The sequence below is a fragment of the Aethalodelphis obliquidens genome, unplaced genomic scaffold (assembly GCF_003676395.1).
Source record: "Aethalodelphis obliquidens isolate GAN/ISIS:26980383/991018 unplaced genomic scaffold, ASM367639v1 scaffold33, whole genome shotgun sequence".
NCBI classification, from domain to species: Eukaryota; Metazoa; Chordata; class Mammalia; order Artiodactyla; family Delphinidae; genus Aethalodelphis; species Aethalodelphis obliquidens.
In genome coordinates, this window is record NW_020837977.1 from 2556978 (window position 1) to 2580239 (window position 23262).

Consider the following 23262-nt stretch of genomic DNA (forward strand, 5'->3'; position numbering starts at 1 on the left):
TAATCACTTTAAATACAAATGGCCTAAACATACCAGCTATAATACAGAGATTGTCGGATTGAATAAGAAAGTAAAATACAACTATATGCTGTCTACAGGAAACCTACTTAAAATATAACAACATAAATAGGTTAGAGGTTAAAAAAAAGACAAATGGTATATTATGCAATTACTAAGTAAAATAAAACTGTATTAATTTCAGACAAAGAGACTTCAGAACAAGGAATATTATCAGGAATAAAGAAGGCCTTTAGGGCCTCCCTGGTGGCACAGTGGTTGAGAGTCTGCCTGCTGATGCAGGGGACGCGGGTTCATGCCCCGGTCCGGGAGGATCCCGTGTGCCGCGGAGCGGCTGGGCCCGTGAGCCATGGCCGCTGAGCCTGCGCGTCCGGAGCCTGTGCTCCGCAGCGGGTGAGGCCACAGCGGTGAGAGGCCCGCGTACCACAAAAAAAAAAAAAAAAAAAAAAAGAAGGCCTTTATATAACAATAAAAGGGTCATTCTTAAGAAGACATAACAATCTTAAATATATATGCACTTAAAAATCTCAGAAAACGTAAGGCAAAATTCATAAATCTGAATAAAGCAATAGCTAAATCCACAACAGCACTCCTCTCTCTGTAATTGGTTGAACAAAGGGCATCAACTTAATAAAACACAGATGACTTAAACAACACAATCAACAAACTCTACCTAATTGAATTTATTGAATACTCCATCCAACCCCAGTGGAAAACACATTCTTTTCAAGTGCACATGGAATATTCACCAAGATGGACAATATTCTGGATCACAAAATAAACTTTAACACATGTAGAGAGTAGAAATCACACAAAGTATGCTTTAGAAACATAACAGAATTAAACTAGAAATCAATAATAGAAAGATACTCAGAAAGAATCCTTTAATGTTGGAAATTAAGCAACACCCCTAAATAACCCATAGGTCCAAGAAGAAGACTTTATGAAAGAAATTTTTTTGAGCTAAATGAAAATACAACATATCAAAACTGTGGGATGAAACTAAAGCAGAACTTAGAGGAAATTATATAATATTAAGTGCATATATTAGAAAAGAAGAAAAATTTAAAATCAGTAACCTAAGTCTCCATTTAGGTAGAAACTGAAAACCACAGAAAAAAGACCAAAGTCCAAACAAAAAAAGCAGTGAAATAAGAAATGTGCATGAAGTCATTCATTCAGCTAATAAGCTAATAGATTCAGGCAGTATGTCTCCAGAATCTACATGCTTAACTAGGACTGGAACACTGAAAAGACTAGTAAGCAAAGTAGTATATAGACATTGATAAGCATGAACTAAGATAAATAACTAAAGTAATAATCAGCAATAACATTTAAATTAAGGAGGAAGTGATTCTTAAAGAATTTTAAAGGCTTATGTTATTTAGATGACAGATGTAGATATTAATTTCAAGCTTAAGTACAGTAAACAAGTTAACATTTTAATTTAGTAAGTAAAATAATATAAATATAATATTTAGTTTAAAGAGAGCAAAGGCTAAAAAAGTGGAGAAAAAAATAGAAGAGAAAGTAACTGATCAAAAAGAAAGCAGAAATATCGCTTCTCGGCCTTTTGGCTAAGATCAAGTGTAAAAAGAATGCAGAAATAATTTGGAAGAAAAGAATAAACAAATCACAAAATACAATGACATGTACTGATTGATATATGTAATCATTATAAATGTCACAGTCATTTAGAGAAAATCCAGAAGTTGATAAATTTTCTAAAGCAAAACAATAGTAACAACATCTTGCTTTAGGCTATTTAAAAGAGGAAACACTAATCATAGAAAATTTGAAAGTGAAAGAATGAAAAAAATATACTAAGCCAACACAAACAAAAGAGAGGGCTATGCTAATATTAGATAAAGGAACTTCAAGAAAAAAAGCATTATGAAGATGAACGAGGAAAGTATGTAATAGGAAAATGCTACAATTCAACAGGAATATGTAAAATTTCTAAGTTTACATAGAGTTAATGGCATAGACTTGAACATATAAGGCAAAAAGGAGCAAAAATCGATAAAAAGACAAATCAATGCTATTATTAAAATATTTTATGCATATCTATTTGCAACTGATAGATGAAGCAGGAAAAATTTAACAAACTAATTGAATGAACATACATATACAGACGTTATCATCCAACAATTAAAAATATGTGTTCTTGTCAATCATTCATGAATGTTTATAAAATCTGACCACAGAAAAAGTATCAAAATAAAAATAAAAAGTAATATTAAATAGATCATATTCCCTGAAAAATATGTAATAAAATTAGATATAAGAATCATAGAAATAATAAAAAACACACTTTATTTCAGAAATTTAAAAAATATTCTAAATAACTCAGGATTTGAGTTTGATACTATGAAGCAAAGTAGGGGGGAAAACCTACTTTGTGTGAAACTAAGCTATAGTCAGAGGAAAGTTTAGACTTTTGGTGTCCAATTTAAAAAGTCAGAAAACAAGCAGCAGAAAAAAATATATAATAAATATGAAATAGTGAAAAGAAACATCCATTATTGAAATAAAGCAAAGGTTAAACAAAGAGGTTCTATGTCATCAATTGTTTTTTGAGTAGATAATAAGTTGGAAATAAACATCTGGCAAGTCTTATGAAGAAAAAAGAGAAAACACACAAAGAATATTAGGAATTACAAAACCAACAAAGCAGTTACATCAGATATTTTAAAATAATATGTGAACATTATGAACAACTTGATGGCATTGATTACAAAATCTAGACCATAGGGGCATTTTCCTAGACAAATTTAACTTACTAAATTTGATCAGAAGAAATAGAAAATCTGAATGAAGTCATTACTATCTTAAAAATTATATTGATTTATTAAAATCTACCAATAACAAAGTTTCAGGCCCAGCAAGTTTTATAAGCAAATTATATCAGACACTTACAAAGCACACAAACTCAATCTTTTATACACTATTTTACAGCATAAACCAAAAATCTCTACTAATATGTTCTTAATTCTGAAATCAGGCAAGGACAGGTTAGAAGATACAATTCTTAAATAAAAATTAGCAAATTAAATACAGCAATGTATAAAAATATAATAAAATATGATCAAGTTGGATACATTGTAGGAATGTTTGGATGGTTTAATATTTAAAAATCTATTGATGTAATCCTAATTTAACTTAAAGATTAAATTAATAAAGATGCTAATATAAAGTGGAGTCATTTGATAATATTGAATATCCATTCACAATAAAAACTCTCAGCAAACTACAAATGCTAGTGAACTTTTAAAATAAAAAATCACATCAAACATTATTCTTAACAGTTACTGATTAAGATCATTGCTTTTAAACTCAAGAAAGAGATGAGATGGCAACTAGCATTGCTTTTATTCAATCTTGTACTAGAGGCCCTAACCAGAAGAGGAGTATAAGAAAAAATTCCATAAAAAATTCCAATCAAGTTAATTGTTCAAATAGAAAATGTAAAAGAATTTACAAGTACATTATTACTATTAATACAATCATTCAAACAGTCTGCATATATAAGTATCAATTGTATATGCTATACTGGCAACAAACTGATAAAAAATATTGGGTTTTTTTTTAAAAGAAAAAAAATCCCATGCACCAGAGGAACAAAAATGTTAATGTACTTAGAAATGATGAAGAACATTATAAAACTTTATTGAAACTCATTAACATCAACTTAAATAAATGGAGACATATACCGTGTTCTTGGATATCAACACTGCTCAAGTTAATCTACAACTTTAACTCAACCTTTAACCCATAGCCAGTGGTGTTTTCATTGTATTTGAACAAGTGATTGCATAATAGATGTAGAAGAGGAAAAAGCCCATGCAATCCCAGATAATTCTGAAGAAGAACAGCAGAAAGGACTTCTCCAATTAGACATAAAGGCACACTTGCATATTATGAAGGGAGTGTGATATCATTATAGAGATCGTCAATATACAAGTAGGACAGAATAAAGCACTGAAAATAGAGCTATATCTGGATGAGAAGTTGATATCTGAATGCCATTCTAGGCCAATGGGTAAATGATGGATTATTTAATAAATGATCCTAAGACAACTGATTATACCTATAGAAATCATACAGTCAAATCCTTAACACAAAAGATACATAAAGTAGATAAATGATTTAAATATAAAAAGTAAATCTTTTAGAAAAAATAATAATCAATTATATCAAATATATTTATTGTGTCAGTATAGGAAATGGAATCATAATAAAAGATTAAAAAAGCATGAAGAAAATATAAATACATCTGATTACATTAAATAAAAAAGTCTTTTGATTTGTTTCTGTTTTATAATATCAAAAGATACCATAGCAAAATGAAAAGACGAAGTGCTAACTGGATGGAACATTAAGCAGCAATATAAAATGGTGATTACAAGAAAATGTAAGAATACTGTGATAAAATTTTAGTTTCAAAATTATTTTTAGTTACATAGCCTTCAACTATATAAAACACACACACAAATACACACACATAGATAGATGATAGATCTGTAGTCAGATGAGAAAGAGGAAAAGAGAGAAACAGAGACATAGAAAGAGAGAGAGATTCATCGATGGGCCATATCTATAACATTTATCTTGCCACCATTTCCAAATGAATCATGATAATGCCTGTCAATATATCAGTGTCCTATGATATCACTATATGATAGGCATTAGAATGCTCAGATTTCTCACCCTCACCCTCAATTGCTGAATTCCTGTTAGTCTACCCAATCCTGACTTAATACCTCCACTTAACCTCAGGTCCCCTGTCAGTCAAATCTTAGAGCCACAGCACCAGAGGTGGATCCCAGTGTGACTCCCAAACTTTTGCACTTTTTACCACTTTCTCATGTTGGTTCAGTCCTTGGCTCTTCACAGCGAAAACTTCCTCATTACACAGAACTCACTAGAACTGGGAATAAGACCCTAAAATGCTAGCTACAAATATCTCATTCTGCTTCTCTTGTGATGCCCTCTCAGCTGATTTATATGTTGAGTAGATTTCTGTAAGTATGTCTGCCTCCATGGTACCTTGTAATCACTCTCTAATGAGACAATATACTCTTTATGAATTTTCTATTTGTGTATCTTCTCAACTGGACTTTTAGCCCTATAGTCACTTCTACTCAGTTCTCTTTGTGAGTTTTTAGCTGTCAATTCTTACACTCATAAGTTTGGCAATCTCATCTTCTGTCACATAATTGCAATTATGTATATATGAATAATTTCCATGTATGTATATATATATATATATATATACACACACATATATAAACATCCAGAAATATGTATAGATATAGAATAGGGTTAGGTATAGAGAAAGAGAGAGACAGATAGGGAGAAACAGAGATATTGTTAGGCTAACCCAGACCCACTCATGTACCACTATCTTTGTATCTCAAACTTAACATGTCCTAAATGGAAATTATCTCCTTCACAACCTTCCTACTACACTCCTGGGTCAAATCTAATTCTCCAGCACTCTCTTACTCTATATTGGCACCATCATCAGCCCAGAAGACCAACATCACCAGCCCAGAAGACCAACATCACCAGCCCAGAAGCCCAACATAAAATCCTAAACTTTATTAAATTCTCCCTCTCTCCCATCTGCACAATAATCAATTCCTGCCACACTGACTTCACTTTTATCCTTTTTCAAAATGAGGACTTTGTTCTGTTTACCATGTTAAAATTAACTTTAGAATCATTTTGACAAGTTTTGCCCAAACTATAAATTAATTCAAAAGCTTCTGAATTATTAACATATGTTAGTTTTCTTACTCAGGAACCTGGTAATGCCATTTATTCCTTTTTATGTTTTCTTCAGATCACTTAATAAGCTTATAATTGTCTTAAACTTGACACACCTCTGCATACAATTTTTTCCAAACACCATGTATTTTTAAAAACACATAACTAAATTTTGATGGAATTAGTTAATACTTTTTGAGTCAGTTTTGTAACTTTATTATAAATATTAGTTTTGCAAAATATATTCTTTGTAAAAAGAATAATGATGCTTATCATCACCATTTCTCTTGCACATTTAATTATAAAAGTCATGTAAGCTTGATTGAAAAAAACCAAAATTTACAGAGTAAATAAATGACAATTTGAAAGTCAATTCTCCCTCTTCCCAGTGTCACTCCCCAGAGATAGGGATATAGAGATAGAGATTGTAATAAAATAGGTAGGAAGGTAAGTAGATAGGTTATATAAAAAATAGATAATTATCTATCTATAATTCCTATATATAATCTATATATAAATACACAAAATGTATGTTTCATAAATGCTCACACATATACACATATACATGTAAAATTTTCTATACACATAACCTTTTCAAATGGCTATAGAAATTTTCAGCCCAAATAAAATTGTAGTGTTCAACCATCAGGACATGAATATTATTCTACCTTTATACATGGAGATAGGTCTCATTTCTAGTCACTGCATAAAAGGATTTTTTTTATTATTATTATTATTTTTGTCAAAAGACATTTCAGTGGTTTCCACCTAGGTCACAAGAATTTGGAAGGGGAAAGTAATCCTTATAGAGTACATTTTGGTTTTATATGGGAGAAGAAAAATGGAATTTAGGAGAAGCCAGTGCATAAACAGCATATTCAAAAAATAATTAGGAACTATAATTAAGTGGTAGTGAGCCAGTTCAATCATGGAATCTACAGCTTTGAATTACAAAGAAGGTTAAAGAGAATGATATTCTAGTAATCAAGATATACACTACCTTGTAGGAATTAAGGAATACGAGAATGAGGTTGTTTGTTAATTATTTTCTCTGATTAGGTTACCTATTTCTCCTCATGTGCATTTAAATATTAATCAGAGATTCACTTTAGCACAAGATTATTCAAAAGGATAAAATGAGGGAAGAGTTCAAGTATAAGATAAACAGCCATTTAAACGGAGATAAGAGTTACCTGCTTACTAAGCTTAGAATTTAATAATTACGAAAGCTGCTTGTAAATTTTATGATCGATTTCATTTTTGCTATCTTATAAACTGAACTTTTATGTTAGTAAAATTAGTTTAGTGTTTGGCTTTCAAACTCAAATTCTTATAAAAATCACTAAATCTTTTACTTTCAGACCTCTGTTACTTAAATTTTAGGCTACACAGTTTCTAATACACTAGAAGATTGGTATGCAGTGGTAGAAAGAAAAGGTACAATTCTCTGTGATAAATGTCTGATCTTAAATTACTTACATAATCACTTTTAAAAGCACATCCAGGTTTTTAAAATGCAAAACAATTTCATTTTCATTAAGAGAGAAAAATCACTAAACTAACCAATTTTAAAAGGGCAATTTTACCACCAAGGATCTTAAAATCTGGAGATGTCTTTCCTAATTAAAAAAATGAATTAGAGTGGATGTGTTAGTTATTACAAACAGATGTCAAGGGTCATTCCACTTAAATCACTGAGTAGTAAGCAGAGTTAATTATTCAGAGCCCATGTATGTACAAAATATTTAAAATGCAACTGCGAGTTAAATGGATTCATCGCATTCTTTCTCAGATGATTTTTTAAACTAGATGGAAAAGTGGCAAGAATTCACAAATATATATATTTGCAACTCTTGTATTATGTACTTTTTATAACTCATATTAAGGAGCTTGCAATATAACTATCTCTAGCATAAAGCACATTTGTATTTGTTTATGAGACAGGACAGTGAAACTGACTCAAAAAGACTACAAGACAAATGTTCTTACATATTTTGCCTTATCTTTGTCCATATTTTAGTAAGTGAATATAATTTCAAAACATTGGGGTTTTGAGTTTCAAACTTTTGAAACCTTTGTACTGTTTATCTTGTGCTGGAAAAGGATTAAAGAATGAGATTGGGAGAAAATCCAACTCAGTGTAGACCACAGACAATCTTACAAGCATCTGGGAATTCCAAAGGTGTACTTGCAGGCAAGAAATGCATGGTATTAATAAATGAGTAGGCACAGCCAGTATGGAATTTAGAGATGTCTCAGGCTAATGCTTCATTTGCGGTCGAGGAAGCAAAGAGGTTAAATGACTTGTCAAAGGTTCACCAACAAGTCAGCAGAAGAATTGGGTTTACAAATCAGTAACTAAATCAAATATTTAGCGGGTAAAAATCCGTACCCACACTCAAAAACTAACATATTTTTAGAGAATGTCAGCATAGAAAAACAGAGACCTTCTTCTCTCTAAACACTAATAAACTACTGATAAAATCTTCTGAAAAGAAAAAAAAAATTTCTTAGTGATAGTCATAAGAAGTGTTAAGAGGTGACTACATCCCAGATTCTGGTAGAAATTTCTATAATTACCTACATGAGTGAGGGGAATTAAGAAATATCTACCCTCCTTTCCACTCATGGACCACCAAATATAATAGGTATAATTCAAAATCACAAATTCTAGAGTCAGACAGGTAAGAAGATCAAACTAGTTTCCACAATTAATAATTTACTTTATAAGATCCCAGAGTATCTATATATAAGTAATAAGAGATCATTTTAATTTGTACTAAAACCATCAAGAATCTAATAAATCATCGTAAGTGGAACATAAATATACAATTTAGACAAAGGGAAATAAAAATAGAATACCAACCTATGAGAAAATATCCAAATTTGGTAATAATCAAAGGACATTAATCTTAAAACATAATGTTATGCCTAGCAAATTGCTTTATTTTGTAAATGACATTATATGCTGCAGATAACTTACATCACTCATACAATGCTGATAACAATATAAACTGCCCTCCCCTAAGTGTATATATGTATATATATGTATATGAATATGTACAAATCAAGAGATATTCAAATGCTTATAACATTTGGCCTAGTAATACTAGTTCTAAGAAGGTATCTTTCTTGAGATTTAATAAGCAGAGAGGCACTTGGTATTAAAAGCAGAAATACTATTGTTTAATATAAATGGTAAAACTCTGTTTTCTCTCCTGATCATGCCCAGAATTTTACTGGCTTTTAGGATTATGAAGGCAACTTTAGGCTTGTGTATTCCCAAAATAGTCTACAATGATTCCTAGGTCCTTAGAACACCTAGAACTTTCTGTTTACTGACTTTAAACTAGTTCCCATCTATAGCAAAGGATTATAACTTATGATGACATAATTTTCTCATATGTGGCACACTCCCACTGGCACACCCAGAGTTGTCAATAATTCTCTGCATTATGGCTGAGAGTAACTCCATCCCTTTCCTACTCAAAAAATCATTTCATAATTCGAGAGAGAGTTTTTATAGGCATAGCGCTGATTCAATTCTAACATAAAAGAAACAATCCTCACACTTTGATAAAGTATTATAAGAAACAAATTACAATACACATAATATTGATTGTCACACATCAACTTGTCATGGCACCGTGTACAGGAACTCCTCTGATCTAGACCAGCAGCAATTGTAAGAATATCTTGACAACATCTGTCATTGGAAGCCAAAAACTCTGTACGTTGAATTTTCTTGACCTACTATTACTATTATAACAAAAATAATATATGGCATTTATTAGATGATTACTCTTTGTCAGGCCCTATGTTAGTTTACATACTTTATCTTATTTAACACTTACAATAGCTCTGTAGGTGACCACCATTTTAATCTTTTTTTTTTTTTTTTTTTTTTTTGCGGTACGCAGGCCTCTCACTGTTGTGGCCTCTCCCGTTGCGGAGCACAGGCTCCGGACGCGCAGGCTCAGCGGCCATGGCTCACGGGCCCAGCCGCTCCGCGGCATGTGAGATCTTCCCGGACCGGGGCACGAGCCGGTGTCCCCTGCATCGTCAGGCGGACTCTCAACCACTGCGCCACCAGGGAAGCCCTAATCTTTATTTTATAGAGAGGAAAATGGTGCTTAGAGAGCATAAGTAATTGCCCAAAATACAGTAAGCGATAAAATCAAACACAAATATAGGGCTATCTAATGTTCTCATAACCAGTGCTTTTTTTTTTTTTTTAACCACAGGAAATTTCTTCAGATATTGAGAATTATTTGCCTAAGAAGTCTTCTATATGGAAAGTAATCTCCTTCTTCCTCCAGATTCCAAATTGCCCTTCCTAGTGGCACCACGACTATTTTGGAGTTATTACGAGTTTGTGCAGAGAAAGTCTATACATGAAAAAACTGTATGTGTGTAAGTGTGTTTGTGTACTTTTTAAATACAAATAAATCAAAATCTACATTATGTCCTTCAAATGTCTTTGTTTGCTTGAGAATCTACCCAGGAAATGTTTCCATATCATCATATATATTGGGCAATCACTCTCTCAATAGACAGTTAAGTTGTCTACAGGCGTTTGCTCTTACAGACAATATTATCATGAATAGTCTGCAAACATCTTTGCCAACAGTGTATGAGTCTTTCTAGAGACAGTATCCCTGAGTCAACAGGTATGAATATTTTTTTCTTTTTGAGAGATAGGGTCAAATTACTTCAAAGTTATTGTAATAATTTACATATACACCAACACTATATGCCAATAAAATGCCTGTTTTCCCACAACCTCATCAAGACCAAATATTAACAAAATTTTTATTTTGGCTAAAATGAAGAGTAGAAATATTACATTGTTGTTTATACTTCCATTTCTTCAATTATTTGTATAGACCAGGCACTTTACCATATGTTTAAAAGTTTATTTTTTTCTTTGAGCTACATGCAAATATCCTTTTGCCTATAAAGCTGGTTGCTACTTTCTTGATTAATAAATGCTCTTTATATATTAAAATTAATATTCATCTAAAATATGTTATAAACTACCATTTCTGTCATGCAGATTTTTAAAAAAATTTCATAGTCAAATTTCATTATTTGTTGTATTGTATACTTTAGTGTGTTTACTGTATAGAGGTATTCTCACTAGAATTAGAGAAAAAATATTCTTACAAATTTTACAGCTAATATTTTACATTTAAAAATTTATTTCATCTGAGATAAACAACAAAGTCTTATTTTATAGCACAGAGAACTATATTCAATATCCTATGATATACCATAATGGAAAAGAATATTTAAAAAAAGAATATATATATGTATAACTGAATCACTTTGTGGGTATAGCAGAAATTAACACAACTTTGTAAATCAACTACACTTCGGTAAAATGTGTAGTTCCCAGCCTCAAAGCCTATGTCCGTTTGAGAGTTTACAAGTCCCCCAAGTGTTCTCTTCATGGTTACTGAGGCTCTGTCACTCACACATTTGAGCAAATCTAGTGTGAATCCATGTACCCATGGATCCTGTCAGCACTTTTTTTTATTATTATGAAATTCTTAATTTGTCCAAAACCCATTTCCTCCATTTTTTTCTTTTATTAGTCAAAACCTGCATTTAAAAAATGAGACTATTTGTTTGGTTAAAAAAAAAATTCATCTGGAATATATTTTGTCATGATATATGAAGTAGGGATGCAGTTGTAATTTATTTTTCCCTGATTGAATTCTGGCCTGTTGTCTACACACGTTTATGGAATAAAACATCTTTTAGCAATCATTTGATATAGTCTCCACATAAACAAAAAAGAGCCGTGTGTGTGTGAGTGTATTCAGGAATACATTTGGACTCTGTTTTATCTTATTGATCTATCATGTACCATTTTTTAAGAATTACTGTGGTTTTATAGTGTGTTTTAAAATCTGGTGTTATCTATTACTCCCAGAATATACATATATACACATTTATATATATGTATATATATATGTTATATATACACACACAGAAACAATAAATAAACATATATAACTATAGACATTTAGAGTACATATATATTTATGTATGTATATTTATTTATAATTCAGCTGTTTAATAATATTCCAAAGGTTGTGCAACCAGCATCGCTACCTCTAATTCCAGAACATTTTCATCACCCCCCCCCCCCCCCAAACCACTCATTACTAGCCCTTAGTAACCACTACTCTATGTTTTTTCTCTAGTAGGTTTCCCCATTCTGGTCATTTCATATAAATGGAATTGTATGATATTTTGTGTGTGTGTGAGTTTGTCTTGTTCTTTTCACTTAACATAATGTTGTCATGATTCATCTATCTTATAGCATGTATCAGGACTTCATTTTTTATGTTTGAATAATACTCTATTGTATAGATCTACCCCATTTTGTTTATCCATTCATCAGTTGATGGAATTGTGGATTGTTTCCACTTTTTGTCTATTATGAATAACGCTGCTATGAACATTGGTATACTAGTTTTTTGTATGAAAATATATTTTAAATTCTCTTAGGTATATACTTAGAAGTAGAATTGTTGGATCATATGGTTAATCTATGTTTAACTTTTTGAGAAACTGCAAAAATTTTTCCCAAAGCAGCTGTGATAATTTACATTCTATCCAGTAATGTATATGAGGTTTCAATTTCTCAGTGTCCTGGCCAATACTTGTTTCTGTGTCTCTTTTTTATGATGCCCATCATAGGATGTGTTAAATCTTATTTCATTGTCATTCTAAATTGCATTTCCCATTTATGTATCTTCTTTATGAAAGCACCTATTCAAATCCTTTGTCCATTTGTAATTGGGTTATATCATATTATTGTTGCAGTGTTAGAGTTCTTTTTATAGTCTGGATACTAGGCCCTTAACAGATATATGATTTGCAAATATTATCTCCCATTCTGTTGGCTGTCTCTTCAATTTCTTGATATTGTCCTTTGAAGCACAAAGATTTTCAATTTTGATAAGTCCAATTGTTTTTTCCTTTTCTTAGTTGTGCTTTTAGTATCGTATCTAAAAGTCCATTGCTTAATCCAAGGTCATGAAGATGTAAAACTATGTTTTCTTCTAAGGATTTTATCAATTTAGCTCTTAGATTTAGGCCATTGATCATTCTGAGCATATTTTTGTATATTGTGTTAGGTAGGGGTCCAACTTCATCCTCTTTCATATGAATTTCCAGATGACCCAGCACCATCTGTTGTAGAGACCATTCTTTTCATATTGAATAGTCTTAGTACTCTTGTCAAAATTAGTTGACTATAAATGTGTGGATTTATATCTGGATTCTCAGTTCTATGTATCTGTTTTTATTCCAGTACCATACATTTTTAATTACTGCAGCTTTGTAAAAAGTTGTAGTAAGTTTTGAAGTCAAGAAGAATGGGTCCTCCAACACATCTTTTTTTTTTTTAATACTGCTTCTTTTTTTTAAATTATATTTATCTATTTATTATTTATTTATTTATTAGCCATGCCACGTGGATTGTGGGATGTTAGTTCCCCAACCAGGGATTAAACCCAGGCGCTCAGCAGTGAAAGCACAGGATTTTATGTGGTTCCCAAATGTCTCAGTGTTTGCCTACAACATAAATACTTTAATTTTCTTTTAAATTTTTCAGTGAGGTTTCTGTTAACATGTATATTATATTAATAATAGCATGGTATATTTTTAAAGTGTCTGTACATATTTTTGAAATTTTTATGACTGAAAATTGAGACACCAAGATAATATTAAATGCAATTTAAGTTTAGCTTCTAAATTGATTTGGCATATCATAGCATAAGACTTTTAATTTAAAAAAAAATTCCAAGGAATCCTATGAATAAATTCATAGAGTAACAAAAGCTTGGAACACAGAAATATCTAGAGAGTTTCTTTCATTACTTTAAAGAAAACAAAGACAGCTAGGGAGCAACCAGGAAGGAAATAGATTTGATAATAAGATTTAAGATGAAATAAAGATTTTCTGCCCTGAATTTATAATGATGTGCTCCTCTTCAATAGCTATAGGAAACAATGTTATCTTTTTCTCTGTGAGTTATTTATTAGATATATAATTTACTGGGATTTACATCTCTTTTAATTTCTTTATTATGTCCAGCAGTTAGGAATTCCTTCGGCAAGGAATCAGATGTGATATCCTTTGCTTAATGAAGTTACATTTGCTTTAACAACGCACAAACACAAACACATTTCTTTCTGCCAACAGAGAGACCAGACTTTGTTTTAAAACAGCTGTTTATGTACTTAAGGCCTTTAAAGTAAATTCAAATACAAATACACAGCTCTGTTAGGTTCTCAGTCATTAAACACTTCTCTACACGACATTTATATACCCAGTCAAATCTAGTGGGAAGCAAGGGACTGTGGACAACTTCTTAACTAAGCTCTTCTGAATCACAGGTCAATGGAACTGAGAACATGCGCTTTCTACAGCAAAATTTATACTTGGTCGATAAGGTAATGTTTCCAAATCTAGTAAACACTGCTGCATTTGATTTTCTCTAAAACTGCAATTCTTATAATCACAAAATTTTTATGCTGGTCGTCTGAGATATAGCAAAACCTTTTTATTAAAACTTATTTTAATGCTGTTCACACATATAGCAACAATGTATCTGATGCTGCTCCTCTGTAGTATAATTTCCACCTATGACATCATTTCTATGTTTTCTACATCTTTTTTCCACTTTTCTGGTTGTAGTAACATTAGTCCGATTGATTTTCACGGAACAAAAGCCAAAATTTATATGAACTCTTTCAAGAAAACAAGTTACATGTTTTTGAATTTTGCAGAAGAGGTCTCTATAAAAATTAAGTGGTAAGAAAAAGTGCAGGAGTCTTTAAGAACCCTAACATTTGAGAGTAAATCCCACGTTATAAGGTGGAGAATTCTAGTGCAGGCTGCCCAAAATAATTAGGAGGTTGAAAAATGTCCTAAGAAAAACTATAGTAATATCAAACTTTTGTTTGAGTAACTAAAAGTTGAAGGCTACAGGAAATATAAATAAAAATATCTCAAGTGTTATGAAGGTAATGTAATATCTACAAAGTTGAAAAAATTAGAATATTAAAATATATTCAAGAAGCTATCAGAAAGCTGCCAATAGACGTCAGGCAGAGTTCATGACAAAAAAAGCAAAAGATTAAAGACTAACAGTGACCAGAATAATATTTTTAAGATATTAATTACCTTTAAAAAGTAGATTTTATTGTAGATTTTGTTTTATCTTGTAATAATTTTCGGTACTTTCCAAATTTTCTGCATATAATTATAATATTAAAAATAGATTTAAATAAAAAATTATTTTTGAAAAAGTAACAGACTTTACATGTTAGTTTTGATAGTATGTTCTTTTTCCCATGGTATTTCATACATCTTTCAATTATAAATTATTAATAGCACATCCTTATAAATATAAATACAACAGTTCACAAAATTCAAAGGCTTTGTTGAGGAAGGAGGGAATACGTAATTGATAAATTTGCTAAAAGGGGCAAAGAGAAAATATTAAAATATTGATAATATTCTATTTCTTAAGTAGGGAGGTAGCTATACCATTTTAATATTATTCTTTATACTGCATATATAACATGTTTATGTGTTAAATATTTCATTATAAAAAATGTAAACTGTTATGTCTTTATGGAAGTCACTGTTTCTCCCTTATACAAGTTCCAAAGTTGACAGCATGCTTAAGCAGAGACATTTAAAAATCAAGAAACTGTCAGCTCCTCAGCCTAGTGAATTCTGAGGCTTACAGTAACATGACTGGTTGGTAACTTAAAGACCTGTTTAAGAACAACTTCCCATCCTTAACAACTTTAATAAAAGTGATAATAGTGAATGCCGTCACATGGGGACAGTACAACTGAAGATTTCCGAGATATTGCAATTTATTAAAATTTTCTTTCATCTTTAATGTCCGTACACACACACACACACACACACACACACACACACACACACACAGGGCTAACAATGTAGAAGGAGACTGAGGAAAAATCATGTGGTAGAAGTGAAGATTTATTTGACAGTATTTCATACCAAGAAAGAGTACAAGATGAGAGGGGTAGGAGGGCATTGTTTCATCTTAAATCTTAAAAGATATAATCTGTGAATCAGTTGCCAAAGTACAACTAGAATAAGGATAAATTCATTTTGTTCCAAAATCACTGTCTTAGCTTGTCTAGCTCACTTGTCTAGCTTACTACTGGATCTTAATTACTCATTACTGGAGACCAAACTTCATGAAACTATGTAGTTTAACACCAAAAACATTACCTTGCACATAGCTGGCAGGCCATAATTTACAATCAATTTAAATTAAAATTGCTATCGTCACCTTTTTAAAGTAGTTTATTGTTAAACTAAAATATATTTTTCATGTATTTGAGTGCATGTTTATTTACATATATTTTGAGTTAATGACATTATCTAAAATTTGGCCCTTTCAAACATTACATTTTACCACTATTCATTCATTCAAAAAAAAATTAATGGCCATTTTTATGTTCTAGGCACTAATCTAGGCAATAATTTCAAGGATTAATAAGTCAGAGTACCTGCACTTGATGAAATTGTTTCTAAATACACATGATACACAATATTTTAATATGCAATCTTTATTTATTACATTCAATAAAAACAATTTTACTCTCTAGTCAATAGCAGTATTCTCAATGGTCACAAATTAAAGCTCAATTTATGCGACTATAATAAAATACCTCATTAAAGTTTGTCTCATTATTTTAGGCAATAAAGATGACTTAAATTTTCATTTACCTACCACATCATTTTCCTTAGTCTCCTTCTACATCTACATTTTCAGCCCTGTGGGGGATGTATGCGTGGGTGTGTGTGTGTGTGTGTGTGTGTGTGTGTGTGTGTGTGTTGGAAGGTACAGGGAATGCTTTTTCCTCACTCCCTGCAAAAGCGTTTTGTTTAATTTTATTATGTCATTTATTATATTTCATGTTGTCTGTTAATTTATTGAATACGTGTTCATAACCTCACTACACTCTGTTTTTTGCAGGAAGGTTAAATATTTTATAAAACTCAGATTTTCCTGTTTTATTTCAACAAAGTATGGATTCAATAAATTTTCATAAATGAACTCAAAGTTTATAATTATTTAGTCAGTAGTCCTAAAATATATTATTATTTAAATATCAATACAGTGCTGCTCATGTTTTAAAAATATCAGTATAGTGAGGGTGGATTTTATTATTTGGCATTGATATCTATTCTGCAAATTTTGCTTAGAGTGGGAAATGTAGCAACAGAGAAAATAAAAGAAAATGTACCCCAATTACTTGGGACAAATTTTCAACTATTTCTTTTGGAAATGAATCACAATAAAAACATAATCAGGCTTAATGAAATTAGTAGGTACAGCAAATAAATTTCCTAATTTTTATTAATATCAGTGGGAATTATATATGCTTATCAGATGTTTAAACAGGTGAAAACCACTACAAGGCTTATATAAATTAATTTTAAAAACACTGTTGTTAAAATAGACATTATGAAATGTTAAGAATATATACAATTTTGAAAAATAGGAAGCACAGTTACTAAATAAAGATATAGAAAATTTCACCCTAAACTGAAAACTATAGAGCAATTGTATTTTTTTATATTTCAACTTAGCATTTTTTACAAATTACAATACCCAGCGCTAATAAAGATAAAGTAGAATAGACAATCTCTTACACTTCTGTTGGAAATACTCATTAGGTACAAACATTTTGCAATGTTTGTACTTTATAAGTCTTGTCTCTTTATAAGTTTTGTCTCTTTATAATATTTTTGCAATGTTTGTACTTTATAAGTTTTGTCTCAATGATTCATTTTGTGAGAAAAGAGGCCATTTGGGGAACTCTTCAGGGTGGAGAAGCCCATGTCCCACCATCCTCCATTTCTTCCTAGGACATGAAAGGGTCTCCCTAATCTAGTTCAGTCCAATAGTTCCTTTCCCTCCAGATATTTACCTTGCTTCCTCCTCTAAAATTTTTCAACAGGAATCTGGCCATCCCAATGATGAGATTTCCCCTCCAATCCCAAACTTCACTAAATACATATTGTTAAAATAAACAAGGAGGCTGTTAGACTGAAGTGGCTCTGTTGCTTTGATGGCCTATCAAATCAAAACCCAAGCCTGTAAATGCCTCAAGGTGAAGAAATAGAAACCTAAGGACAACCAATCACAAAGAGCCAACTAGGTTTCAAGTTATAGCCAATCAAATGATTGCCTTTATTTGCACCTTCTTTGTTTGCCTTTCCCTAGCTCTTGTCCAGTGGAGTGCTCCCAACAACTTCTGTTCTGGCGCTATCTGACTGGAACTGATTTTTGCTCAAATAAATTCTTAAAACTTTTAATATGCCTCAGTTTATCTTTTAACAATATACATTTTTCACACATTCTAATGGTATATATATGAATACATATGTGTATGTGTTTGTACATATACATATATATATATATATATATATATTTTTAATCACGTTCCAACTCTGCTGGAAGCTCTTGCAGGCACTAAGTCTGCTGGATGCCATCTGTTTTTTGTGTCAAACCAATCTTGTTCCAAGAACCATCCCCCCTCCTCGCCTCCAAAGCGGAAGAGGCAGAGACTGCTTAGGATGGGTGGTTGTTCTTCTCTCACTTTTTCTGAAGAGAAATCACCTTCATTGTTTATCAGTCGAAGCTAAAAACATCTTTAAGGCCTTCCTCATGTGGTTCCTGTGAGGATGAGTTGGGCCACTCTGTGAGGTCAGCTGGGATTGATAGAAAAACTCGGGACAAATCCCGTAACCTCTTACAGTAGTAAGAGGTAGCATGAAGAGGTAGCGTGAAGTAGCGTGGTAAATTCTGTTATTATTAGGTGAGAATGGGATATATATGTAAAATGACACACAAATATAGATGGTTAGGATAAAGCTCCAATTTAGTGCTAGAATTTGCATTTTATCCCAAATGCTCTCTGCTTTAACTAGTTTTTCTGATCTCTTTTTAATCTGTCATTGTGTAGCTACTGCAGGGACAGTAAAAGAATCTTCCCTGCCTTATGTGTTTCTAGCTGGGTTAGATCTTATCTGGATGGAGATTAGATTATCATCTAATCTCAGATGTTAGAATGATTCATACTATCAATGCTGAAACAATTTAGAAAGGGAAGAAACAAGTAGGTGGGAACAATAGGGATAGATTGCGGGGGAGGTGACACTCCAGCTAGGCCTTGAACATTGGAAATAACTTTAAGAAGCAAGCATTCCAAGCCAGAAGTAGAGTATGAAAATAAGTATAGAAAACTCATTTTAAAGGCGAGTTCCTTCAGCATGCAAGAAAAGAATGAAACCAGGTTGTAGTAATACATGTTGGTATAAAGCAGTGGACAAGAAACTCAGCACTGCACTGGGGCATATCTTCGAGAGGATGTCATTGAAACAGGCTTAAACGTATGGCCATAATGACCTCATTGTCTAAAGCTGCTTGCTGGTTTTCAGCTTTGCTCTTCCTATGCTATCTCTTACCCACTGCAGTCTGTCTGTCTCAAATAGCTGGCTTCATCTGCTTGGAAATCTTCATAATGGATCTAACCATTTGTCTCCTAACAGACTTGCATCCTCCATTTCATTGAGAATTATAGTGATCTTAGAAGTATGTTTCCATGCTCCTCAAATCTCTATAATTAGAAAAAATTTCTTAAAAGATGCTATGGTTTTTATGTACATTTGTTAATTGCATATTTTCTTTACTCTCAACATGTATCTACTGGTATTATATAAAAATGTAAATATCATAAAATTAAGTTCTTTAGCAAAAACCATATATCAGTAATGTCATAACCATTACAGAACCATTAAAATGTGCTCATGCTAAGACTCTATATTATCATGTATTATTTCAATAACCCTTTGCATATATATATATATTTTTATTTTTCATTTTATAGTAGAAGAAAGTGTTATGTACAAAGACTAAGTCACTTTCCTCAAGTCACAGAGCTCATCAATGGTGGCAATGTGATTGAAAAGTTTATACTCTTCAAACTTAATCAAATGAATTTTAAGGAATGGATGAGATGAGTAGCTTTTTGGATTTCCAAATTACAAACGGTGCTACAGTACCCCAGCCTTAATTCAAAAAGTGTACACTGGTCCTGTGCCTATCAATGTAGGAAGCCAGGGGGAGGGAAGGGAGAAACATGTTATTAAGCACAGACCTCTTTCTGTTGAGTATTCTTATGTGTGTGTAGTTTCAGTCAGCTAAAAGTAGACAGTCACAATCTTCAAATTTCTCTGTTTACTGGACACAGAAGTGTGTTTTCTTATTATATAAATTATAAACATTAAAAATCTTATGGCTCACAAAATCACAAAAGAAAATCTAAGAGAGAATTCAGAAAAAGAAAGCATTTGCAATTTTTTTCAGAACATTGATTCTACTACATTACTGCAAGTGAATTAAATATGTGCATCTGCTCTGATAAACAATTTTTATTCATAGAAACTGTTCCCTCCATCATTAAATAAATGCTCTTCAAATACATTAAACTTTTTAGTTTGAAAATGTGCTAATTAACTGCATAGTGCCAGGCTCCAAACTGCCATCCTGTCTAGTCCTCCGTCTGGAACATATGTATATAAGCTTTTACGATATTTTGCAGGCATTATATCAGAAATGAGAATGGCAAAAGGCATAATCGTAATATGCGTACAACAAATCAGATTTGCAATATAAGATAGGAAGAAAAGGAGTTCATTTAGAAGGTTGTGGTCAGTGTATACGTTGAGACCTTTCAATATATATGAGACCTTAGAAATCACAGGCAAGTCAGACAAGAAGAAAAGCGGTCTTTACAAGGTGTCCAAGTAATAAATAATTTACAAAGCAATTTAGAAACCTCAGCAGTCACCACTTACAAGGCTGTGGTAGGGAACGGAGTCTATATTTGTAGAGAAGAGTAGAATCAATACAAGGAGTAACCTGTCAGTTTTTTCTATAGTGTCAATATCTCAGACTGGTTGCTTTCACTGGTGCTCCTGTGGAAACAATTTCCAAAAGTATACTATTGAGTGACATGCTGCATGGATTAAATGATTTACTTTAATCCCCTAACTGCATGTTGAAAGACCCACAGCCCAAAAGGAATACTAGATAGCCTGAAGACAAAGCAACTATAACAACAGTGCGATTTTGGGCTTCCCTGGTGGCGCAGTGGTTGAGAGTCCGCCTGCCAATGCAGGGGACACGAGTTCGTGTCCCGGGAAGATCCCACATGCCGCGGAGCGGCTGGGCCCGTGAGCCATGGCCGCTGAGCCTGCGCGTCCGGAGCCTGTGCTCCGTAACGGGAGAGGCCACAACAGTGAGAGGCCCACGTACAGCAAAAAAAATAAAATAAATAACAGTGTGATTTTGGAATGGTTTATATTTAAGAAAACCCCAGTGCCACAACAAGTTCCATCCAGAACAACGAGTAAAAATGAGAAGTGGCCACAATAGACATAATATATCTGGCTACCAGGAGGATCATTCACAATATTGAGCGATCTGATTAAACAGATTTATTGGTCAACTTTCCAGTTTGTAAGTCATCAGATAAAATGGTGATTGGATCTTAGAACAGCAACGGGCAGTCTTAACCATTCCCTTTTTGTTTGCACCTGTGTGATAAAGATTTAGTAAAAATTTCTGAAGTGTCTTATCAAGCTCAAACAGGGTCTTAGCACTAAATAATTAGGTATAAGAAGTACTAACTTCATTAAATCAGAAGGCTATAAAATTAAATTGACTGTAAGCATACAGCAATGGGAAGCTTAAGAGACAAGTGCAGCAGGGAAACATTCCATCTTTAGCCATGGAGTAGGTTTAAAAAAGATGGCTCTCCCAACTTCACTGCTATGTGACTCTGACCTTTTAAATGAGAAGATGAGTTCAGTTTATCTCTGGTCCCTTCCAGCTCTAACAATTCTATAATTATAAACATCAATTATTATTCAGGGTTACAGTACATTGATCTCTGTGAGCTCCTGAGGTGTGTGGAAACGTTTGCTCTTAAATTGAAAGTCACTGAATTTTCAGGATAAAAAACTAAGATGTAAATATAAGGATAAGTTTTCTTTTTGTTTGTTTTTTGCTTTCCTAGTTCAGATTCTGTCATTTAGGAACAGTCACAAACATTTAGAAGGTGGAAGAGACACAGAAGCTTCACTGCTCCTGCAACAGTAGCAGGTGAATAAATGCTTAGGCTTCACCATATAGGAGGTGCTTTTGTGAGCACTTTGTTCTTTGAATGAAATCCCTTCCTGCTTCAAATTCCTAAAGCGGTTTTTGCTTTTCTGACCAAAGCATGGATAATACAGTGTCTTTTACATTATTAATACACAGAAGACATCACATCACATGTATTCATTGTAAAGTCTGAGGAAACAGAATGAGAAAGGATATCAAAGACACTGAGATAAAGACTATTAAGAATGGCTGTTCCATACTGCCCCCATTTAAATCTCAGTTTTCTCATCTGTAAAATAAAAAAAAATTTGGTATATTAATCCCTAAGATCCCTAATGCTTCAAAGTACTAAGATTGCATGATTCTAAGTTTATTGTTCAAAATGTCCATTTGTGTTAAATAACAGCAGCAATTTGAAACACGGCTTCTATCCTCAAGGAGTCAATCTACTTGTGGCGAGAAAAACTGGTAAGGGTAATTAGCATGAATGAGTGAGAAATGAGATTATTCTAACTCTAGGAACTTCTGCGATGCAGAGGAAAATTCCTAACTGAAGAATTGGGTGATCATGATATTAGGTCTAAGCTGGGCTGTAGAGAATAAGTAGATTTTGATTGGTAGACAAAAGAAGAATTTGGGGTAAAAAGAAAGCAAATGATGGATGTTTGAAAGGATATGTGAGACGTGATTGGACTTTAAAAGTGGTACAATATTACAGAGGGTTTAGAGAGGTTGAGACAGAAATTTTCAGGTTTGTTTCCAGGCATGACTGGAAACCATGAAAGATTTTTTTTAAGCAGATAAGTGTACAAATCAAATGACACATTAAAAAATCAAATATATATTAATTCTGGAAGTCTTAAATGTGGCAGGTCCTGAAACCAAGGACATGTTGTAAATTTTAAGAATACAAAATAAAGAAAAAAAAAAAAAAAGAATGGGTGATCCACACATACAGTTATATGCAAAAGGACAACCCGTCTGTGAGTTGGCAAAAAAAGCCTGTCCCAATGTAACTTATCATGAAGGAAATTAAAGTTTATGAAAATGTGAAAATTATTAATCAGGAAAGAGTGAGTAAACAAAACAATTGGGATACTAGGTTTTACCATTTTTTAAATTGTTGAGATGTTAAGTGGGATTATAAAATTACTCACTTTTTGAATTCACTTTTGGAGTGTGAATTTTCAAAATCAACTTTAAAATTTTAAGCCAGAAAAGGTTT

General features: G+C 32.3%; 1 protein-coding gene across 2 annotated transcripts in view; it reads right to left on the reverse strand.

Moving 5' to 3' along the window:
- HNF4G (hepatocyte nuclear factor 4 gamma) overlaps positions 1–23262 on the reverse strand; it is a 134273-nt gene that overhangs the window by 43470 nt on the left and 67541 nt on the right. Inside the window, exon 1 of one of the 2 annotated variants that reach the window (XM_027127859.1) lies at positions 20729–20851. The exons of the other annotated variant lie outside the window; for it this stretch is intronic. The gene's annotated coding sequence lies outside the window, so the exon portion shown is untranslated. Of the gene's footprint in view, positions 1–20728; positions 20852–23262 lie in introns of those variants that run through there. 2 annotated transcript variants of the gene reach the window in all.